The sequence below is a fragment of the Podarcis raffonei genome, chromosome 10 (genome assembly GCF_027172205.1).
Source record: "Podarcis raffonei isolate rPodRaf1 chromosome 10, rPodRaf1.pri, whole genome shotgun sequence".
Taxonomy (NCBI): Eukaryota; Metazoa; Chordata; class Lepidosauria; order Squamata; family Lacertidae; genus Podarcis; species Podarcis raffonei.
The window spans coordinates 46,844,989-46,868,724 of NC_070611.1; the positions used below are offsets into that span (position 1 = coordinate 46,844,989).

The 23,736-nt window shown below is 43.1% G+C and overlaps 1 protein-coding gene across 2 annotated transcripts in view; it reads right to left on the reverse strand.

Moving 5' to 3' along the window:
- The window catches only part of MGAT3 (beta-1,4-mannosyl-glycoprotein 4-beta-N-acetylglucosaminyltransferase), a 45,361-nt gene that overhangs the window by 12,860 nt on the left and 8,765 nt on the right, over window positions 1-23,736 (reverse strand). The window contains exon 1 of one of the 2 annotated variants that reach the window (XM_053405103.1): window positions 2,046-2,067. The exons of the other annotated variant lie outside the window; for it this stretch is intronic. The gene's annotated coding sequence lies outside the window, so the exon portion shown is untranslated. Of the gene's footprint in view, window positions 1-2,045; window positions 2,068-23,736 lie in introns of those variants that run through there. 2 annotated transcript variants of the gene reach the window in all.

Here is a 23,736-nt window from a genome sequence, read left to right on the forward strand (position 1 = left end):
GCAGACCAAAATGTTCCAGTGAAATAAATGCTGCTTCCAAAGTAACTAAAGGCAACAAACCTATGCATGTGCGTAGGCAACTTCCAAGAAAGGCTCATTGACTTTAAAAGGAGAGATGTACGATCCGGTAAATGTGCATAGGATTGCAGGCTAAATGAGTTATGTCAAATTAAAACCATAAATCAGTAGAGATCTCTAAGATGTAATAAGTTTCAAGCCAGAGGGTGTGGGGCTGCTTATTTAAACTCCAGTTCAGGAGTCAAGAACAAGTTGCCAGAGTTTCTTTCAAAAAAATTATGCACGACATTTAATTATGTGCATAATTATTTTTATACACAACATTTAATTATGAAGGCAGTGGACAGTATGGGGAGGTCTATGCAAGCTAGGGATCAGAAAATGAGGAAGGAAGGGGACAGGGCAGAAGATGACCAGCAGAAGCAGAGACCAAAGTTATCTTACATCTCCTTCCTCTACCTTATGTAGCAATTCATTTCCAGATAAAAGAGAAGTAGCATTGCACAGCAAATAGAAGTCTTTGGTTTGCCTCCATTAAGAACTCTCTAGACAAGGCACTATTTCTTCCACTCAGCTCTCCATTGGCAATACAGGCATAAAACTGGCCTATCTTACAAGGCTAGCATAGGGCTGACCAAGAATGTGTGTGAAAAAGTGATCTGAGCTATATAGCCGGTTATTATTGAAAACCAAGGACAAAGTTTCTTTCCTGAAGCCAAGACAGCTAATGCCAGCAGTTGTTTGTGTAAGTAGCATTGCCAATAAGAACAAGACTGCCTATTCACCTAAAACCGCAAGCCAGGGGTCAGCAAACTTTTTCAGCTGTGGGCTGGTCCACTGTCCCTCAGACCTTGGGGGGGCCGGACTATTTTTTTGGGGGGGGGGATGAACGAATTCCTATGCCCCACAAATAACCTAGAGATGCATTTTCAATAAAAGCACACATTCTACTCATGTAAAAACAAACTGATTCTCAGACTGTCCGTGGCCTGAATTTAGAAGGTGATTGGGCTGGATCTGGCCCCCGGGCCTTAGTTTGCCTATCCATGCCCCAAACTTTGGGGCACCCTTTGGCTAGATAGCCTTAGCAGGCTTGCCAGCCCAAGTAGCCCTATCAGTGTTGCTGCTGCCCATTCTCTTGCTCCGTGTCTCAGCTCAGTCTGCGCCACTGCCCAAAAAGAGAAGGCAAGGTGGCACGGGCCGTTTCTCCTGTCGGGACCCATCAGAGGACAGGTGAACCAGCAACATGAGCAAGGAGTAGCAGCAGAATCAGGGGACTGCTAGTTGACTCCTGCTGGGATGTAAGCGTCGCTCGAGGCCACAGGCTTCCAATTCTGGCCCTGCATCTAACTATTAGATCTACTTGCCCAAACAAAATTTATCTCTGCCCACAGCTCCTCTTGTCCAGTCTCCTGCTAACGAGGTAGCAATAGCACCACACTGTTTCTGTCCACCCAAGTGTCCCTCCTAATAACCTTTCTCATTCCATGCCACCAATTAGAGATATTCGTGTGCACACAAAATATAACCTCACCCGAGCCACCTCAGAGGCCAAGAAACATTGCTTCCAACAGTGCACACAAACCCCTTTGTTCACCAAGGCAACGTATTAAAGCAGGGGTCAGCAACCTTTCTCAGCCGTGGGCCGGTCCACCGTCCCTCAGTCCATGTGGTGGGCCGGACTATATTTTGGAAAAAATAAAGAACAAATTCCTATGCCCCACAAATAACCCAGAGATGCATTTTCAATAAAAGCACACATTCTACTCATGTAAAAACACCAGGCAGGCCCCACAAATAACCCAGAGATGCATTTTAAATAAAAGGACACGTTCTACTCATGTAAAAACACGCTGATTCCCGGACCGTCTGCGGGCCAGATTGGGAAGGCCGCTTCCGGCCCATGGGCCTTAGGTTGACTACCCCTGTATTAAAGCCTCCCAGAAATCATCTTTTGGACAGGAGAGTCTGCCACATTCTCAAGTCTGCCGCTCAGCTAAGGGGATGAAGGCCCATTTTTCACTTACGGCTAGCTGATTCAAGCAGAGAAGCCTTGATGGAGCTCCACGGGAAGGCAAGAGTGCTGCTCACATGGCACCAAGTAGTTCTGGTGCAGGAGATGAGCCCCACTTAGGTTGGTGGTGGTTAGGCCTCAAACTTTCCCCACTGTTTCCTTATAACTACAACTGGGCCTAGGCCCGTGGATGTCACATTGTGAAAGACTCTTTTCATAGCATCCTGCTTGCAATCTTTTTTTGTTAAAAAGTTTGAAGACATTGGGAAGCACAGGAAAGCAGAAGCTTTCACAACTTGGTAGCAATAGTATTTCGCCCTCTGTTATACACACATATACCACAACGAGGACTTCTGAAGAAAGCCCAGAAGTCCCTTTTCACAGCCGCAGCATTGAACACTACTGATAATAATTTTTATTAGTTTTCAATCACTATCCAATAATAGCCTCATTATAACTGATACGGAAGGGGGGGGCATGTCTTCTTCAACTTCTTCTTCGCTACAATATATCCATTTATTTCCAATTGTCAATGTCAAAAGGGACTAAAATCTATAAAATTCATAGAAAATCAACGTGTCAATTTGCTTAATTTCTCTAGGACTCCATGACACCTTCCCTGTCCTCCATAATCCCTCAAGCAAGGTGTCAAGACCCTAATCCTGTCAAATCACTCTGCCAAGCCTTTCCTCCGGGCAATGCCAGGTGGCAGACTATGTGTACATGGACCATTGTCTTCCCATCACTGGTACTCAGGACGTGCTTATCTGCGCATATCTCCAGCTCTGCATATTCCCCCCTCCCTCCTCCATATGTTAATCCTGTGTAACCCAACCTCTTCTTAAAGTATTCATGATGTAATCTGTGTAACCCAACCTCTTCTTAATGTATTCATGATGTAACTGGGATGTATATTGCACTGTATTCTGGGACATGGAGGGAAGTTTCAAAAGTTCATGTCACCCCTTTCTCGCTGTTCAATCTCGCCTTGAACCTGTTGCGCAATAAACTTGGATCTTCTGCAGTTTGCTCCTGTCTCCGGCTGAGCTCATTTTCCTCCGCAGGGACCCGCGGACTTAGTCTGACGAGCTGGGTGGCAGAGCAGCCTCGCACCCAGATTTTACCGTAACAATACCAATTTATAATACAATTACTAATACCAGTCATTCAAATACTGAATTATATAATTTAGGTGGCCCCCCGCATGCTAGAATGGATGGTTTGAGGATTTTATTTCTGCGTTCCAAAACACTGAACACTATTATGGGTCATGACCATTGAAACATTGTTCTAAAAATATGAGGCAATCTCTCTGTTTCTCTCCCCCCCCCCTCTCTCTCACACACATACAAAATTTTACAACACATGAGTAGAGACCCTGGCCCAAATAGGATTATTTGATGAGGATACACAATTGTTCAAAGGAGGGCTTGCTTACCTTAAATTAACAGGTTTTTGAAAACTTGAATAATCATGGGCCTGTGGATAATTAGAAAGACAGAAGCACAGCACTAAAATCCATAAATTGGCAGTTCAGCTTGGGGTTTATTTAGATATAGGAGCCCCCACTGATAAGCCCCCCCAAATGCTTCTGCATCGTCAGTGCCATTTTTCTAGAAAAAGAGGTGCCAGGACTCATCATGGACACCTCCCTTGTTCTCTTATGATGGCAATGGTGCCCACCTGAGAGGTGCTGGAACTGAGTTATGGCTGGGAAAAAGCCCTGGGGCATATACCTCACACTCTTAACTAGGGCTGCCATACGTCTGGAATTTCCCGGACATAGCCGGGATTCATCCGCCAAAAATGTTGTCCTTGGCCTAATTTCCGGAAATTGGCTCAATAACTTTGCCAAACCTTTGTGTCCAGATTTTCACTTTTTGAAATATGGCAACCGTACTCTTAACCATCACACAAGTTCTCAAAGAGAACTTGCCTGGTGGGCAACTTTGTTGTTAAATCTGAATTCACCTCTGAGAGTATATATAGCATATAGCACACACTAGAAACCTTGGTTTCTAATCTGGATTTGACCTACCCACTGGCAGATGGATTCATATCCTAGGGTTCCAGTTGTCTCTCTCCCCTGTGGGAGACATCACTGCAATAAAAAATTCTTTCATTGGGGAAACTTGAATTATAGAAACTATTTGTCATAGCACCCCAAAGCTATCAAATTAAGATCAGCCTGCCCTGCTCCTAACCACACACAGAGTCACCTCTGCATCCTCACATACCAGAGATTCCTCATCTCAGAGAGGAAGAAACACTTGGCCTCTGGGTGGGCTGACATTCTGTAGCCTTCTCTCCCATTTTTCCTTTTTCCATTTCCTGAGATTAACATTGCAATGCAAGAAATGCCTCTGAATTGCAGGCGCGTGAGGCCAAAGTTCATCCAATGAAGCAATCAAGACATTTCTCCTCCACCCACAATTAAGAGAAAAACAATGCACAGGTAGAAAGGAGACAACAGACCGCAGGGCTAGTCTAAGTCACTTTGTTGTCTGAGACAAAGAAGATGGTGCCCTTTTCTGTTCCACACACAGAAGCTGCCAGCTGACTCTTAATTCAACAATGGTGATGGGGTAGTGCACCTACAGCAATGGGCTAGTATAGCAGAACCAGGACATGCCATGTAGTAGTCAACCATTTCCCCTCAGTTGGAGGACAGAGCTGTGTAAGGGAGGCTTAGGGAGATCGGAAAAGAGGCTGCCACCATTGCCTCCAGCAGCTGCTGCCTGAACACAAACCAGTACTGACCGAACGTATGAAAATCAGAGAACTTAAAGGATCTTCCCACCCCCAAAAATAACTATGGAAACCAGGGGTCTCCTATAACACCTAGATGAAACTGCTGAGTGGGGTTATCTGGAGTTTTGGAGTACATCGTCAGCAATATGATGACAACACACAGCTTTACTTCTCCTTTACATCTGCAGGTATGGCTGTGCAGGATCTCTGTCTTTCCTTGGTAATGGGCTGGATGAAAGCCAGGCTAAAGCTCAATCCAAGTAAGTGAGGCACTGCACCCCTATCTGGACAAGGATAGCTTAATTACTGTTGTTTATGCTCCATTAACAGCTGGGTTAGATTACTGCAACACATTATATGCAAGGGCTGCCTCGGAAGGCGGTTCAGAAACTTTAGCTGGTATAAAATTTGGTGGCCGGGTTGCTCATGGGGGCAAGATGGTTTGAACATATTGTACTGGCTGCCAATTACAGTGGTACCTCGGGTTAAGAACTTAATTCATTCTGGAGGTCTGTTCTTAACCTGAAACTGTTCTTAACCTGAGGTACCACTTTAGCTAATGGGGCCTCCTGCTGCCGCTGCAAAATTTCTGTTCTCATACTGAAGCAAAGTTCTTAATCCGAGGTACTATTTCTGGGTTAGTGGAGTCTGTAACCTGAAGCGTCTGTAACCCGAGGCACCACTGTATTATTTCCCTTCACCATGGAGGTTTTGGGGTGGGCTACAATTTTAAAAATGCAACTGTTAAAATAAAGATCAGTTAAAACCAATCACAGAATAAAAGGGTAGGTCCTAAAATATATGAGTTGTCAAAGGCTAGGGGTAAAGAGGCACATCTTCAACATTCAATGAAAACTCCATAATGAAGGTGCCAGACACACTTCTGTGAGGAGGGGGCGATTCCACAGTTTAAGGGGTGCCACAAGGGTTGCCCTCCCCTGAGCCACCATCACCTCCAAACTTCTGAAGTCAGTGGAACTACCAGAAAGATCCGCTCTGCCTGTCTTCAAACAAGTGAGCCCTACAATCAGCAAAATATTACTAGTTTGTGCTGTGGCGAACATTAGGTGGTGTATTCAGATACATACGTCGGGTCAACGATGTACTGAGACAGTTTCATGGTTGTCATGAAGTTTTGGCCCAGCCTCAGCATGGATATTGGAAGTCCCTCAATACAATCATGAAAGCGTTCTCCATCACCACATTCAATATTACATTCTGCCGGCTTGGTGAAGGAGTTTGTAGTACAGTAAGGTAGACAGTGGGCTAACAACATCCCCTTTCTGTCTCACTGGCCACAAACACCACAAGCAATCACTTGAACCCAGACACAGCGTGTATCAGTCTCATAGTGAGGGAGATGGATTTTTTTTAAAATGGGTGATAGTGACCTCCCTTCCCTGCCTCTCTGACCTATAGAGTGGTGTTGTACTGAGCACCCAGGCAGACACAGCCGGGTTAGAGATGGGGAATCTGTGGCCTTCCAGATGTTGGACTCCATCATCCCTGATCATCATTGGCCATACTGGTTAGGGCTGATTTGGTTTAGAGTCCCACAAGGAGGGCCACAGGTTCCTCATTCCTGATTTAGTGATTTCAGCATGTAACAATCAACTGAGCCAGTTAAGAGATTAGAAACCCATGCTTTTTTTTTTTAGGTCAGCAATTTAATGAGCACCTTTTCCTGCAGCAGAATTTTGATTGCTAATTTTGATTGTTACCTGGTAACCAAGAAACAGAAGCCAGAATTAAGCTACGGCAGAGAAGAGTCTGGGCTGTTTCCCAATGACTTCTATGGGACACAACATAAACAAACCTTATGGGAGGGGCATGTAATTTTTTTTGTTCATTACTATGTTTTGTGTGTTTCTATTGTAAATAAAATGCAGTGATCCTTGGATGAAGGGTGGTATAGAAATTTATTAAGTAAAAAAATAAAAATGTAAGGAGACTGGGAAATGAGAAAACATCTTCTCCAACTTCAAGATACTGGGGTCACCAATCACAGGGAGCAGATTGACTTCTCCAACTAGCATCCCTGAATGCATCCTTGATTTTCTTTCCCACTTAAGTCAATGGTTCTGGCACTTGAGACATGGTCAAGGTAGGGCAAAGCCTGCCTTCTACTTGTGACACTGAGTCCCACTGAGTAGGGCCCTTCCAATACATAGATTCACTTTCCATCATACCCTTTCTAGTATGAGTAGCCAACATGGTGCCCCCTCCAGATAACCTGGAACTACAACACACATCAATCACAGCCAGAAAGACCAATAGGGATGATGGGTTCTGTAGCCCCAAAACATCTGGAGGGAACCATACTGACTACTCCAACCAACATCATAATGGCTCGTATTCTGCTAGCTGCTATTCTCTAATAATTTTTCAAGAAACAAACTCTCTTCAAATTATTACCTGAATTAAGACACCTAAATCTCCTTCTGAAAATTAAACCATTTTACAGGCTCATTCAACAGACAGCTGTAATTTATTTGGTACATGGGAAAATGACTGGATCTAAGCTATTTTAGATCTAAGCTATTATAAATCTGTGCTTATTGTCATTTTCCTAAGCAGTAAGAAACTGGGGCCAAGAGCAGTAATACACTAGAGGTTATCTTCTCCTTCCCTAGAATTAGGCCTTTTTATTGTTCAGAATTATCAAGTGATTTATACCATCCTGTACTCACATCCGAAACATAATGGAACTTTAGTAAACAGGTCAACAATTACTGACATTGATGTTCACCTTGGGAGCTGAACAAACAAAGGATGCAAACAACTTGACGTTATTCCTTACCAAGAAACTGCCCTTACAAGACATTCTCCAATATGTGATCTGGAAGCACAAGAAAGTAATTGGGATGTGTCTTGCACTCAGATGTCTGTGCACACCAGTACAAGACACTTGAAAAATGAAACAGCAACCTGGGAACCACAGAACCTACTTATGTTCTAAGACATTTCTGCACCTGAGGCAGAAAATATAGAGAGGCTTTGCTTCTCATTCTGCTGCCCACAGGTAGTGAGAATCATAAAAATACCTATAATATTTTTAAATTAGTTTCCAAAGATTGCTTGAGGACTCCTTTTGGCATAACGGATGTTGCCTTAGAAAAATAAAACTTAAAATTATAAGAATGAAAACATCAGGAGTGTAATTATGCGCTCGTGAATAAGCCCCACTGAACATATTAAGACTTTTGAGCAATTGTGCTGTAGGTGTTTACCTTTTAAACTTTAAAGAGGGTGTCTCAAAATGGCTTTAGGAATGGGTTTTTCCTCTTCAGTGATGCCAGTGGGTGTCTGCAGACCCAGTATGCCCTGTCCTTCAAAGGGAAATGAGGACAGATTGTAGTGATGGGGCAAGTGATGCTCTACTTATCTCTTCCTACCCTACCCTGCTGAAATAACCACCTTGGGGTGGGGTTGCTGGTAAAATGAGTTTACCCCACAACTGATGTGCTAATTTTCAAAATATCACATGTATATTGTACAAGTGGCAACTGCATGTTTCCAGTGCAAGGAAATGATTCTTAAGAACACACAGGTTAAATGTCAAATTCATTCTACACTAGCAACACAACCATATGTAGTTCTATTATGTTTCTGCACACTAAAAGACTGGGTTCTGAACTCCACCTCTACCCCAAGCCAAAAAGAATACAGTGGCACCTTGGTCTACAAACTTAATCTGTTCCAGAAGTCCGTTCTTAAACCAAAGCGTTCTTAAACCAAGGCATGCTTTCCCATAGCAGCGGGGGACTCAATTTACAAATGGAACACACTCAACAGGAAGTGAAACATGTTCTGCTTCCAAGACAAAGTTCACAAACCAAAACACCTACTTCCAGGTTTGCAGCATTCTTAATCCAGGTTGTTCATAAACTAAGCTGTTCTTAAACCAAGGTACCACTGTATATAAATATACTTCCTTCCAGAATGAAGTCACCAACAGGCCTGCCTTTCTTTTAGCTGACTGCCCTGAAGTAACCCCAAAACTGTTTGACTAACAAAGGTAACAATGAACAAAGAACAACACATTACATGCAAATGTGTATTAAAAATCGTGATGGCTTCTTCTTCTATGGTTCTATGGATGCGTTGGACTACAACTCCCATGATCCCTGACCACTGGCTAAGCAGGTTGGGGTTGATGGGAGTTGCAGTCCAACAGGGGCTACAGGTTCTCTCTTGCTGCTCTAGAGAAAAGCCGCTTTAGACAATGTGAAGTGGAGAAACAGAGGGCAGGGATGCTTAACTCCCTATTACCCTCTATTTTGAGTCTGACCAAACTGCGGGAGGCAGTGGAAGACAGGAGTGCCTGGCGTGCTCTGGTCCATGGGGTCACGAAGAGTCGGACACGACTAAACGACTAAACAACAACACCCACTATTTTCTGCTACAACTCTTCACCTTCTTTATTTCTTCCTTGAAAAAGATACATTTTTGTTTTATCAAAATGGAGTTGGTCCCATCCAGTCACTTCCTTCTGTGCACAGCCATATAAATACAAACCGGTTCTCTCTTGTAAAATTCTCCTTTGTCATCATATTAACAAACAGTCAGTCTTTGATTGGATTATGTCGCCCTGGCAGGTCAGTTCAGGCTGAAAACACATCCTTCTTTTACTGCCGTTTCTTCTCTGAAGAACTCCATGTTTATGCCCTTTTATTTTTCACTTTGCATTTGACTTAATGAGGCCATATATCTTCGTGTTGGTACGGAATGTTTAGTTGTGTTTTGAAGACTAATCCTCCGGGCCAGATACAACATTTTTAAAAAGCTGTTCTTAAAGACAAAGCAGGAAGTTATCTGTCCTTGTTTAAGCCCTACTTCCCAATGAATGCCCATAAATATACTTTAGTGCTTGTTTTTCAAATAAGGAAACCAACTTGGCTTTAATGGGTTCTGCTGTGTCCAACCAGATCAGGCCACTTCCGTATTGCTGCTGTAGCAACTTTCTTTGGGATAATTGGGACGTAACCACCCAAAAGTCACAAAAGGAGTCTGACTTGGGGAGGGGGGCAGTGGAATGAGGTGCAAAGACATTTTAAAGGGCATAATGATGCAGAGTTTCAACAGTTTCAATGATTTCCTAGATCAAGTAGTCTTGAAGGAGCTCCTGTAATTTTGCTACGGTCACAAAGCACCTTTGCGGGCGGGAGGGGTGTTTTAAAATTGGCCTTTAGAAAGCAAAGCAATTTTCTTAATGGATGGCTTTTCTGTGGGGCAGGTTTCTGGAAAGAGGGGCTCAGAAAGAGGAAGGCACTGCAAAGCACAAATGACAGGATCACTGCTGGGGGCGTCGGCGGTAACAAACACACACATACCCTGGTCACTTGAGGTTTGGCAGCAGGATCACTTTCCCACAGTAGCAGCTCTATTACTGTTTTGGAATAGAGCAGTCACTCCACCTCCCCTTCCCTCTCACCCCCCTCCCTTTCGGTCTGCACCGGTCCCAACTTGGCTCCTTCTCTGCTTCAATGAATGTTTGGGGAGAAGCCAATCCTATGCAAAAAGCATTCCCTGTCGCTCTCTCTCTGAACCCCCCTCCCACTCACTACACACACACAGACAGGGGGAAACCTGACTCCACACTTTAATCTAAGGGGGTCTCTCTCTCTCTCTTCCTCCACCCCCACCCTTTCCTCTAATCACAATCCAAAGGTAGCAGGGGAGCAAAGTCCCTTCTAGTATGCATTACTTTTGCTGGAGGGAGATTCACTTGATCCCAAGAAGTGGCCTTATTTATTTTTCCAGCCTTCTTTTGTTCTCCATTTCCTCCTCCTGAGCTCTGGCAAGACCCAGCAAATCACCTCATCCCCAGCAATTCTATAAGATTAACACGCACACCCCACACACATTTTTAAGAATGATGCCGTTAGCCAATGGGAGAAATAATGAAATACCCCACACTAGGGATGGCCATGGAATCTGTTTTAAATGGATTTATTTATACATGGAATTTGGAGGTTCTGATCAGACTGTGTTTTGCTCACATCACTGCTTCTTGTGTCATATGCCAATTTATGCCCAAGCTGCTTGTGCATTGTTGTGGTTGTTTAAAAGTCCAACTAATTATGTGCAAAATTAAATGGGGGGGGGGAGGGAATCTAAAGCTTCATGCTGTACTATATTTCTCCAGCACAATTCCACCCACTCACACAGTTATACATATTGTTGTGTGATGTGCTGGTTATTTTAAGAAGCCAGGAGTGGATATGTATACATCATTATATGTATATGTACAGTTCATATATGAGAACTGTTCACATTTTTTAGCAAAAGGGTCCTTATCAAGATTAGGAAGACAGGAATTAGAAAAAATCCATGCAGATAAACTCACCATTTGAGATTTGCAAAAAATTCCATCCCTACCCTGGGCTGCCACATATGTAACCAACAAAGTTTGATGAGTTGACTTAAAAGAGGATGTACTGCCCACCTAGTAGATTTCTGCTTGGGCGATATCCATCTTCTTGCAAATAATGGCCTTGCAGCTATAGGACCCTAACCAATAGGATTAAAGTTCTGTAGAAGCTAGCTAGTTAACAGTTTCTGCACAGTAGTGACCGGCACAACATACCCCCAAACCAGGTTTTACAATTGCTAAACCTAAAGCAAACATTTTGTAGCATATTAAACTCATAAGCAAGGCGTAGGCACTGAGTTTAAGAAACCTCTCAGTTATTTCAGAGGAAAAGGGGGGATATAGACTGAGGGTCTTTGAACTATGATAGAAGTATCATCCATATGATTCAAGCTGAGTGCAGATTTGGCAAAGATTCCCCTGAATCTACAGTCTCAGCACACCAAATTTGGACATATCTCAGAATTGCCTCCTCTAAAGATGTATGTTTTTGACCTCAGATATAACCTTCTAATAGTAGGTGGCGAGAAAGCCAGGAGGACTAGGATCGCGTTCACACCATACATTGAAAACACTCTCTTACCACCTTAAACAGTTGTGGCTTCCCCCAAAGGATTCTGGGAGCTGTAGTTCAGTAAGGTAGCTAAGAGTTGTTAGGAGGCCCCTATTCCCCTCACAGATCCACAATTCCTGGAGTTTCCTGTGAAGAGGGATCTATTGTTAATGTGGCTAATTTTCATACTCAAGATCAGCCTCATTACAGGGTGGGCTTCAAGCTGTCATGCGCCACCACCCTTCAGGCAGGAATGTGGAAGTGCAGTTTTAGTGGCAGGAAATGCTGTGGTCATATTTTGTTCACAGTGTGCTGCCCGGGATGCAATAACTTGGAATTTGAGAATTGTTTCCAAAAGAACACAGAGTCTATGCAGCATTAAGCACAAACTACTTTCTGGAGACAATGGGTGTTATGTACTGAGTTGAATAGGATCTAAAATGCAGCAGTCTGATTGGTCCTAGAACAATAGGATTCAGAATGCAGAAGTCTGATTGGTCCTAGAACAATGCAGCAGTATGATTGGTCTGCAGGAGCCACCCAATCCAGCTCCAGATAGAAGTGAATCCACAACCTGATTGGCCTTCAGGAGAATTCCGGAATTAGCCAATCACGTGCAGCCCATTGTGTAAATAATGTATATAAAGCAGATACTTTGAGGAGACTTCCATTCCTCCTCACCACTATGAGCTGAATAAAGAGCATGAAATCCACTCTCGACTCTGAGTATATTTCAATGGACACCCTACAACCTAGGAAGTCTGCAGCGCCTTATACCTTAACCTGCCTTACAAGGGCAGGAGCCATAGCTCAGTAGAAGAGAACATGCAGGAAGCCAAAGGTTCAAACCCCAGCATCTCCAAGCAGGGCTGGGGAAAAACACTTTTTCTGAAATCCCAGAGAGCTGCTGTCAGGCAGTTTAGAGAATACTGAACAAGACAGACTGAGAAAGGAGAACATGTCAAACCTTCAGAACATTTCAGTCTACCAGAACACTCTGCCACTGATACCAAGGTGGACATACTTGAGCAAAGGAATTTAAAACATAACATTCACACAGCGTAGTTGCATAAGTGTTACAATCCAGTCTTGTTAGCCCTTTTGACAGATCTGAAAAAGGCTGGAGTTACAACAATGGAGCAGCAACATTTACAGAGCTTACCAAATCAACATAAATTATATTAGATACTATGTTTCCATTTTCCCACAGCATCACTTAAATAATTAAAGGTGAAAAAGTTTTCCAAATGCTCTTTTTAAGCACCTGTTTTAAGCCCATTTTATTGCTTCCTTATGAACGCAAATGGGGAATTTATGATAGATAATAGTACAGTAATTGACCCTTGGGTAGCCTCTCAATCGACCCATTTCAGTTTCTGTTCTCACAAGGTGAGGGGGGGACTTCAATTACTAGTGTCCTCTCAATTTTTAATAGCAAAAAAGAAGATGGGGGGAAAGAAACTAGCAATTAAGCCCTCCCCACACGCAGGAACAGAAACTGACACTGTGGGGATAGGATATCACTAATCCTCCTCCTACAGTCATTGAGAAGGAAATCAGGCCAGCTCTACAAGGGGAGAAGCTTTAATAAGCATTACTGGAAACCTTTGCTGAATGGGACATACTTGGGAATTAACACAGAAGGAGTTTGGCCATAAGAAAGGGCCCTGCTGGACAACTGGGTGCTTTATCAAGTGTTTGTGTAGAACCTCCCATTTTAATTCAGCTTCCAGCTAATTGAGGAAAAGCAATGCCTCAGCAGCACTCAGGAAAAGGAATCTAGAATAGAAGCAGCCTTTTGTCTCACGGCATGCTGATATTTTACTGCAGTGTACCCAGAGGCCATTTCATATATTACAGGAAGTGAAAAACACCACATTTCTATGGCCAGCAAACTAGTCTTTTAGTGGCTTAAAAACATCTGTGCTTCAGAAAACTTGTGGTGAAATGTACGCACCAAGCCTCAAGCCAACTGCATCTCCCGAGAGTGGGTTCACTACTTAATTTTAGATGTGCAAATGCCCTTCAGCTGTTGACAGGAAATGTGTGGTCCCACTGTGCCAAAACAAAGTCCTAAACCAGTCAGTCTGAACTACTGCACAGCCAGTACACCTAGTTTGTCTGCAAGCCACCAGCCCAGTCTCCACCGGTCTGGTGGCTTCCAGATGTTGTGGACCACAACACCCATCTGCCCCAGCCAGCAAGGGAATACTTTGAAGAACATCTACCAGGCAAAGAAGTGGGGGGGGGGGAGGGAGCAAATGCAAAGAGGCAGTAAAGCCACTCTGATTTCAGCTGCTGAGATATAAATCACCAGGACCCAATAGCACTATCTCCAGTATTTACAGGAAACCAGAAGATGCTGTTCCACTGCACAAATAGCCTATAAATGATGCACAAGCTTGTTTAATAATGCAAAAGCCATCCTATAGCTCTCCTGGCCGTTCCAAATGCAGGTGTGGCCACAAAACAATGGCAGGAACTGGTGGGAAAGCAGGATTCATTTGGATCATGCACTCATGAAACAAAAACACTTTTTAAAAATGACAACAGGGCTAGTAAGCAGTGGGGAATGGCCATATGGCAAAGGGTTTAAAAAAGATCCTGCCCCCCCCCCGTTACAATCAAGGAGCTGTTGCAGCTGCAAAGAGACATGGCTAGCCACAAGCCTGAGATACTAAAATAAAATCATGCTCAAAGTAGGAATGGCAGAGAGATTTGCTTCAATTCACCTTTAAAGGTGAAGCTGCTTTATCTGCACTTCCTGAAGCAATTCAGGACCCGAAACAGCCATCCTTCCAAATTTGCACTTTCCCAAATTTTGCTAAACAGTAATGTGTACAACAACGCACATGATTCAGTAAAGTGTGCACAAAAATGCATATATTAGCAAACATAACATAAAATTGCATTATATTGGGGGAAATTGCTTTGCAAAAATGTGTATGTTCTGCAAAATTACGGTATATACAAACATATTAGGAGAAATTTGCTGGTGAAGTTCCATTAGGTCTTTAAAAATAATTTGCAAACTGATGTGGAAATGTGCAAAAAGTGAACTAAAGATTGGAAAAGTGAGAAACTAAAATTGACACATTTGCCCACCAGATTCACATGTCATTTGAACACTGGATTGTAGCAAACATCTCTCTTCAGACTCTCTCCTAGGGCTTCAGTTTAGGATGATGGAAACAACACACACAGGACCACAGAATTGTAGAGTAGCAAGGGATCCTAAGGGTCATTTAGTCACATTCCCTACAATGCAGGAATTTCAACTGGATCATACATGACAGATGGCCACCCAATCTCTGCTTAAGAACCCCTAAGGAAGGAGAGTCTACAACCTCCCCAAGGAGTCCATTCCACTGTCAAACAGCTCTTACCATCAGCAAGTTATTCCTGTTATTCCTGATGCCATTGGTTCAGGTCCTACCCTCTGGAGCAGGAAAAAGCAAGCTGGCTCCCTCCTCTAAGTGATAGCGCTTTAGATAGTTTAAGACGGCTATCATATCTCTTCTCAGTCTCATTGAAAGAAGACAAAAGTAATTATGCCAAGTATTCAAGATAAGACATCACCCACCTAGGTTGCACAAGGCCCAGTTCACACATTGCAGAAGAGAATAAACCTCCTCACATTTCTACCAATAACTGACAGCACCTCCCTCACCAAAAAACTGTTCCCAATCTCTGCCGATCCAGATATTTTGAATGAAGAAGAAAGGAAGAGGAATATGTAACAACATTGTTAATTAATAACTGTACATTGCTTCACTCTACTTCCTCTGGGGCATAAAAGATTGACTCTATCCCTGAACCGGCCTGACCTTCCTAATTAGCTTCCTTTATGGTGGTGCCTACATTGCTCTTTTGTGCTGGGCAAATAGTCAACACAGAGCATCCTGGCTTTCCCCAAAGGGCTACCCCTTTAAGTAGTTCTCATATGTCCAACGTAACCCCAGCCAGAATGTGCTTGGTCTGTTTCCTCCTCTCACTAGCAGGGATGCGTCAATTTCGGTTTCTCTCGGTTTCTTATTTTTTATTCTTAATTTCAGTTCTTCATATTTCCACATCTGTTTGCATTAAAAAAAACCAACCTTCATGAAAACTAATTAGCATTAAGTGAGAATTTCTCCAAATGGACTCATTTTTGGAAAGCCATTTCCCCATATATATTTTCACCATTGTCTGTATTTTAATGCAGACTTCACCTCAGTATATGCACTATTGTACATGTCACTGACTGGAGAGCTGCACTACAAAATTTAGAGAATTGCAAATTTTGAAGGATGACTCTGTGTTTCATTTCATGTATCATTTTGGAAAGTGCAAATAATATAGACTCACCTTTAAATGTGAACTGGATCTTCCAGGTTTTTCTTAATCTGCCTTCTCATGTTAAAGACTATGCAAGTCTCTGAAAGAAGCAATGTATCAGATTCTTATCTGGTGAAAACAGGCTGTTTATGGCATCTTCAGTTATGTAGTCACTGAGCATAACTTTATGACCACTGCTCCATAGCAATTGTTGTTATACTTCACCGTATAGATGGGTTTATGAAGCATTTGTGTATCCTTCTGCTGTGCTGAAGAAGAATTCCACGAAACAGTGGGCATATCTAGAATCACTGTTCACAACGTCTGTTTGCGAACTACTTCGGCAGCATTGAACGTCATAAACAAAGGCTTACAGCCTGTTTTTACCAGATAAGAATCTGATACATTGCTTCTTTCAGAGACTTGCATAGTCTTCAAAGACTTTCAGAGACTTATAAGACTTATGGTTATCTGGTTTTATGTTTTCAAGAGAATCCATTAGAGTGCATATTTTGTGACTTTCAGAGATTCATAAGTTTTCTGTTTATGTGTTTTCATATACGGTATTTCATATTATATAAAGAGCGTATATTGATATCGTATCATTGTATTTGATCATCGTGTTGCCTTGGATATTACTATTGTTTGCAACACGGGGTTAAATTTTTTGGTTACTTCTCATGTTAAAGGGCCGGAACAAGGGTAATCTCGTTTTTTGCTTGGTTTGTAGAGAATTTTTGCTCTATTCTAAATAAAGTGCAACAGGCTCTATCTCTCTCTCTTGCCAGCCTCTGCCTCTCCCTAAGAGGTTCTTCCGCTTTTGTTTCAGGCTTCAGAGAACTGGCACCTCTTTTCAGTACTATAGTGCTAAGCCAGAAAAGGGAGGTCACCGATTAAGACAGGGGTTTTGTGCAGTGTCTATTGTATTATTATGAACCGTATGCTACCTGTCCCGATTCTGCTCATGTACTAGTCTGCCATTAGGATTAGCAAAGATCATTAATTCCCATGTGGTTTACAAGTGTCTGGCACATCAGAGCACCTGAAGTTGCACTCAGCTCAGTCCAAGCCCAAAGTTTCACCCTTTCTTGATCCCAATAATCCTACACTCACCAGTCCTGAACACCTCAATCCACAATCACAGATGTCAGTCAGTTTTACAACAACCTCTTCCTAGGAAGCAACAGCATCATTGTTCTGTCAGATGGGCAAGGAATCTCTAAAAATTACCAGCATCGAAGAGTAGGGTTCCCTACTCATGGGGAAAACCATGAAGTTAAAGTGGTATTAAGTACAGTATATAGATTTGAAGCAGATCTATGCCTTAGTGCCCAAATGGAGAGAAACTCAATACCCTCCACTATTGCACAAGGAGAAACAGGCTTCTCAAGGCATCAGTGTTTGCAAGACAGTTGTTTTCATAGCCTTGTTTTCAGTTCCATTCTAATTATTCTTAGTGCTACGATAACTATCTTACTGTAACTAAAACCAACATAGCAATTACACAAGGAAGATTGCAGACTAGCAAGAGATTTTATGCAGGGTAGCCGCTTAAAGGAGTGTCTCTAACACTGTGGTTTTGTTTTAAAAAATTAACAACAGGTGTATCCCAGGTGAACCTTCTCCAGTCCCAAACATATTCATGGGTACCATAAGTCCATCCCACTCATTTCAGCAAAACCTATTTCTAGAAGTCTGGGCGTGTGTGGAGAGATAGGTGCACCTAACACAGTCAATTTAATGAGGCTTAAGCACACCTAACTCTGAATAAAAACAAATTGCAAAAGCACTTTCTTGGCTCTGAGTCTAAGTACATTACTTGAAATTCCACTGAAGCCACTGCCTACCCAGCAAGGTGTGGCAGAAAGAAGTGAGAGAAGGTGGCACCTCTAGTGACAGAATATCCTCCGCTGGGAGGTTCTGTATTTGTTCTGGCACCAGGCGAAGATTTTGGCATCAAGAAAATACTCCCCATCTTTTAAAAATGTTTTTTTTAAAGTGTTTCTAAGATGAACTGTTGGTGAATTTCAGTTCTTATTGGTTTTAATCCATTGATTTAATCTCTGATGCATAATTTTATGCTGCATTTGCCTTTTTGTGCTTTAATTTATTATTTGTATTGTAAGCTACCCATTAGTTCTGGTTGTAGGGGAGCATAAATGCCATAAATAAATGGCGTTTGCTTCCATATATGCTAATAGGGGAGAGAGTGAGAGTTCTTGTTTCAAAAGTTGCATTTCTACAAATGCAAGTACTAAAGAGGGCTTGATATTCTGCATTGCTTCCCCTGCCCCCTGAGCTCCCTATCCCTTTGCAGTTTTATTGGGAATTGTGCCAGTAAGTTCAATGGGGCTGCTCTTAAGTCCATGCACAGGATTGCATTGCAAGTGCTTTCAGATCTTGCAGCCCATGCCTCCATGCACTCTTACTGTCTGTTGCCAGTCAGTGTAGGCCAGGGATTGGAGTCTGTGAGCTTCATTCAGGTGGTCTGAGACATGTCTGTGAAGAACGGTGGGTGCGGCGGCTGCTAGTCATTCTTAGAACCTGGAGGTCCTCCGGGAAGGTGAACAGAATGGATCAGAAGTGATATGGGGAAGAGGCATTTGAAAGGAAGCAGTGAGAAAGATATCCAATAAATGGGAACAAAGGTGAGAAGAACAAACCTGAAGTCATAGGAGTAGGAGGATAGCAAAAAACCCTTTTCTAATAGGTCTGTACTGTACATGGTAGTTACACTCAGCTGCTGCTTATCTGTTGTTGGGTAAACTCATTAATAAGCTGCTGTCATCTTTTATCTAAAAAAGTTAATGGGAGGCTAGGATCAAGAGGTTCAGTTTTAATATATTTGTTTTTAATGGTGGCAATCTGTTGACGCCAAGAAATAAGGAATTTCCCCACCCTTCAGCACAACATGAGAAATAAAAATACAGTTAAAACCACACAGCATTTAGCGTAGTACATTACAAATGCTACAACAGGCACACAAACCATTAAGTGTTCTGCCAAGACCCTCTGCAATTTTCAACTGGCGTGGACGGTACTGAACTAGATGGGGCAGTAAAAGGCAGCCGGTTATGCACTGAAGTCAATAGGGACTACTGTGAAGCAAAGGGTATACAGCAACTTCAGTCCTATACCTGGAAAGATTTTACAATAGTCAAAAATGCACCCATCAGCCTCAACTGTGATTAACATAAGACTGATACTTGCAAGCAAAACAAATATTTAAAAAGGAACGTTTACTATCCTCCAACACTACTAATTATTATTCCCAAGAAACACAACCACCCAAATTTGTACTCTTTTTTTATTATTTTTATTCAGTTGTTCCCCCCCCCCTCAATTGGAGCTTATTTCTTTTCTTACGTTTTTGATTGAATAAATATATGGTATATAAACATGTTTTAAAAATACAGGAAGAGGATCCTCACTGCAGATTAATTTCCCTCAATAACATGGCCCATAGGTTTCACTGTTAGGGTATAATTAATTACTTAATGTAAGTAAAGCTGCATTGATCAGGAAACAAAACTCTGGGAAGATACAGGAATGGATAAGAGCAGAAACGAAAAGAAATAAAAACAGGAGAGAGGTTAAAGTGGAACAAACCCACTTCTTACCTACTGAGAAGCTGCTTTTCTACTTCTTTGATTGAGCCATTACCCAGAAACTCCTGGCTACACTCCTTTCCGCACCCAGTTGGGAGTACAGTACTGTATGTCTCAGGAATCAATGGGACATACTTCTAAACAGACACATATAGCATTCCACTGTTAGTAGACTGGATGTTGGTCCCTTCTGGTATTCTTCAGAAGAGTAAATTACATTCTGCAGAGCCTCTGTTTCCCATTCTGTGAAATGGTGGTAGTGCTACTTCCTTCCCACCTGGGGCTGATTAATGCAAATTGGCCACAAACGTGAGATTCCTTAGCTAATTACACTTCCTCCCCCAGTGCTTGCTAATTGCTTTGCATTCCCTAAAGAAGTGGAGTGTATACTTAAGAGCATTGCCAAGAATGCCCAAGTTCTTCTGCACCCACTTTCCTTGCCTCAGTGTGATAATTACCATGCTTCAAAACTACCATAGGTGACAGTCCTAAACTTGCTTACCTGAGAGTAAGGCCCACTGAATTCAATGGGACTTACCTCTGAGTAGACATTATCAGGCTTGCAGTCATTTATTTGTTCACTCAGCTCCTAAAATACATTTGCATACCCTCCAACATTACTTCAGTGAAAATAGGGACGTGGGTGGTGCTGTGGGTTAAACCACAGAGCCTAGGGCTTGCCGATCAGAAGGTCGGTGGTTCGAATCCCCAAGGGGGTGAGTTCCCATTGCTTGGTCCCTGCTCCTGCCAACCTAGCAGTTTGAAAGCACGTCAAAGTGCAAGTAGATAAATAGGTACCACTCTGGCGGGAAGGTAAACGGCGTTTCCGTGCGCTGCTCTGGTTCACTAGAAGTGGCTTAGTCATGCTGGCCACATGACCCAGAAGCTGTGCGCCGGCTCCCTCGGCCAATAAAGCAAGATGAGCGCCGCAACCCCAGAGTCGGTCACGACTGGACCTAATGGTCAGGGGTCCTTTACCTTTACCTTATTCCATAATAATAATAATAATAATTTTATTATTCATACCCCACCCATCTGCCTGAGTTTCCCCAGACACTCTGGGCAGCTTCCAGCATATGTAAAACATAATAAAACATTAAGCATTAAAAAGCTTCCCCTAAAGGGCTGCCTTCAGATGTCTTCTAAAGGTTGTATAGTTACTTGTTTTCCAAGTCTTATATTTATTTAAGATATCTATTCCCCATTTTTCCAAGTCCACAAGGCAGATTATAGCAAAAGTTTTACAACAACAACAACAACAACTTAATAGTAAAGGTAATAAAGATAACAAAATAATAATAAAGATGAAATTACAACCAACTAGATGATCAGCTAACAGAAAATAGCAGAAAATCCAGCAACTGATTACCCATGAGAGATTCAATAATCAGTATGTCACTCATCATTCACCCCTAAAAGATATCTGAAGGTAGTTCTCACTCGTGTCTAAAGGCTAATAGGGAAGGAGAGAGACAAGACAAGAAAATTATGTAGCCTTCAGGCTGCTATTGGGAAATTCTACAGTATCACCTGCTCTACCGCCAACTGTGTGGGACAATTTGCTGCCTGAGGCAAAGGAAAAGATGGCACACCCTACCCAAGCAACATACAGAAGCCAACCAAACTGGAAACTTTCTGGAGTCGTGGCTTCCAACAAGATCTCCTGAGATCTCTCACGAGTTCCACAAGATCTCGTGAGACATTGGCAAAAGCCATGGCCCCCACACAACCCCAGCAGCAGCAAGAGACAGCAGGGCGCCCACAGGGTCACCACTGTGTGGGATTTTGCCACCCCATGATCTGTTGGCCCTGCTGGAACCTACAACTAACCTAAACACTGTCCAGGATAGCATATCTGGTCAGCAGGCTAGTTTAGGGGCCCCAGGACAGGCCACTGCCCACTTTTTGCCTAATGGTAGGGCTGGTCTAGAGGGGGGCAGGGTGAGACAGCAAGCAGAGAACTCTTGTCAATCAGGAGCAGGCTGAAGTTATCCTTGGATCTCCTGGTAGATATCTGGGTGAGTTGTGGCAGGTTGGCATGGATTTCTGCCTTCCAAGTTATAACAATAGCTTCCAAGTTATAACAATAGTTATAACAATAGAAGTTTATTTTAAAGCAATCTCTGCCATGATGACGTCTGTCTTTGGGCTAATTGCTTATTATTCTCCGAGTTCCTCTCCCTTTGAGATGCGCTGCTTTCCTCATATTGTTCGTTTTCAGTTATTTGTTTAGTATCCTTACCAGCAAGGCTGAAGCCAACATAAAAAGATTGTTGACTTTAAAGACATTTTAGACAGTGTATCTATACTGCAGGCTCCTTTCTGTGTATGTTAAACATTTGCTGTCATTATGAAACCTACAGCAGCCATAACTTTCAAGTGAGCCCTAATGAATCAGGAGTCCAAAGGTCGCTGGCATCAGGTTTTGAGCTTTATATTGTCAGAAAGGCCACAACAGACAGGGAGAGGCATCATTAGAAGGACTTTTTACTTTTCATAAACCTGTTTATGACTTTGGCATACAACTGGGAGTTCACATGATAGGGTGCTGATGACATGATGAAGAAAAAGGATTTTGTGCTTACAGAAAAAGAATATTGCTGGAAGAAGGCTTAGGCTAGCATCCTTCTATCAGACATTTAGTTTTAGGACTTCTCTGGATGGAGAACCATTCAATCGTGTGAGCTCCAACCTGCAGTCTCAAGTAGACATGAGATAATCCAGGCATGACATCTCATCTGCTGCTTAGGAGATGGAGACTGCCCACACCATACGTTTAAAGAACCCCCCCCCAATGAATTCTGGGAATGGTGAGTTTCCCCTCACAGAGCTACAATTCCCAGCACCCTTAGCAAACTACAGTTTCCAGGATACTTTGGTGGGTTAGGGTTAGGTACTTTGGGGATGTGCTTTAAAGGTAAAGTTTGTATGCAGCAGAAGTCAGGTCTAGGAGGGTTTATGTTATGCTTTAAATGCCATTTTAAACTGATGACTTCCTTTTTAAATGCTCTTTTGATTTTGTTAGCCACCTTAGCTATTTCACATTAATTAACAGGGTTGCTTATTCTGATGCACTTTCCTAGAGAAATACTCTAAAATGAACTATACACACGTTGTCCTTAGAACAACAATCAGCATTGCTGCAGCAGATAATATTAAGCTGGCAAATGAAGCTGCTTATGGAGGCTGTACGTTTCACACACTGGGAAGTGTTTCTTTGGACATGAGGAACAGAGTAGATACCAGAAGCAATACTTCCGTAGACGTGGAGAATGAAGGTGGCACATTGGGGAAGGGCTGATGCTCAGAGGTTAAAGCACTTGTCTTGCTTGCAGAAAGTCCCAGGTTAAATCCCTGGCACCTCCAAGTAGGGCTGGGACAGACTCCTGCCCAAAAGTCTAGAGAGCAGCTGGCAGTCAGTGTAGATCAGGGGTGAGGAACATCTTTCAGCCTGAGGGCCACATCCCATTCCGGGCAATCTTCCAGGGGCCACAGGCCAGTGGTGGGTGGGGCTCAGGCAAATGTGGGTGGAGCAACAAATGCATAGCATACCTTTCTACAGTAGGCTGATTTATGTACACACTCCTGCACTGCAGGGCAGGGGCGTAGCATGGGGTGGGGGACTGTCAGGGTGCTCACCCTGGGTACGTTTGGGGGGGGGGCACAACTTGCACCACCCACCCAGCCGAGTCAGCTCTACTCCACTTTGCGAGGCTGGGATCTGATCAGATCTCAGCATCACAACGTGGCTCGAGGAGGGTGGCGTGAGAAGAATGCCAAGCACCCTTTGATCCCAGCCTTGCCCTTGAGGGGCTGGGATGGAAGGCTGCATGGCATCCTTTTCACTCCATCCTCCCCAGATCCTAGCCTTGCAAAGCAGGGCCTGTGCCACTTTGCGAGGCTGGCATCATTCCAACCTTGCAAAGTGGTTTGGGGCTGGTGTCACTACGTGGGTGGCAAGGGCTGGTGTGCAGCAGGCTCCATTCATCCTCCGTGCTCTGCGCCATGCCCCCCTGGCACACACATGTGCCCCAAGCACCATAGAAATACGCTCCACTGCTGCAGGGGATTGGATTAGATGATGCTCAGGGTCCCTTCTGAC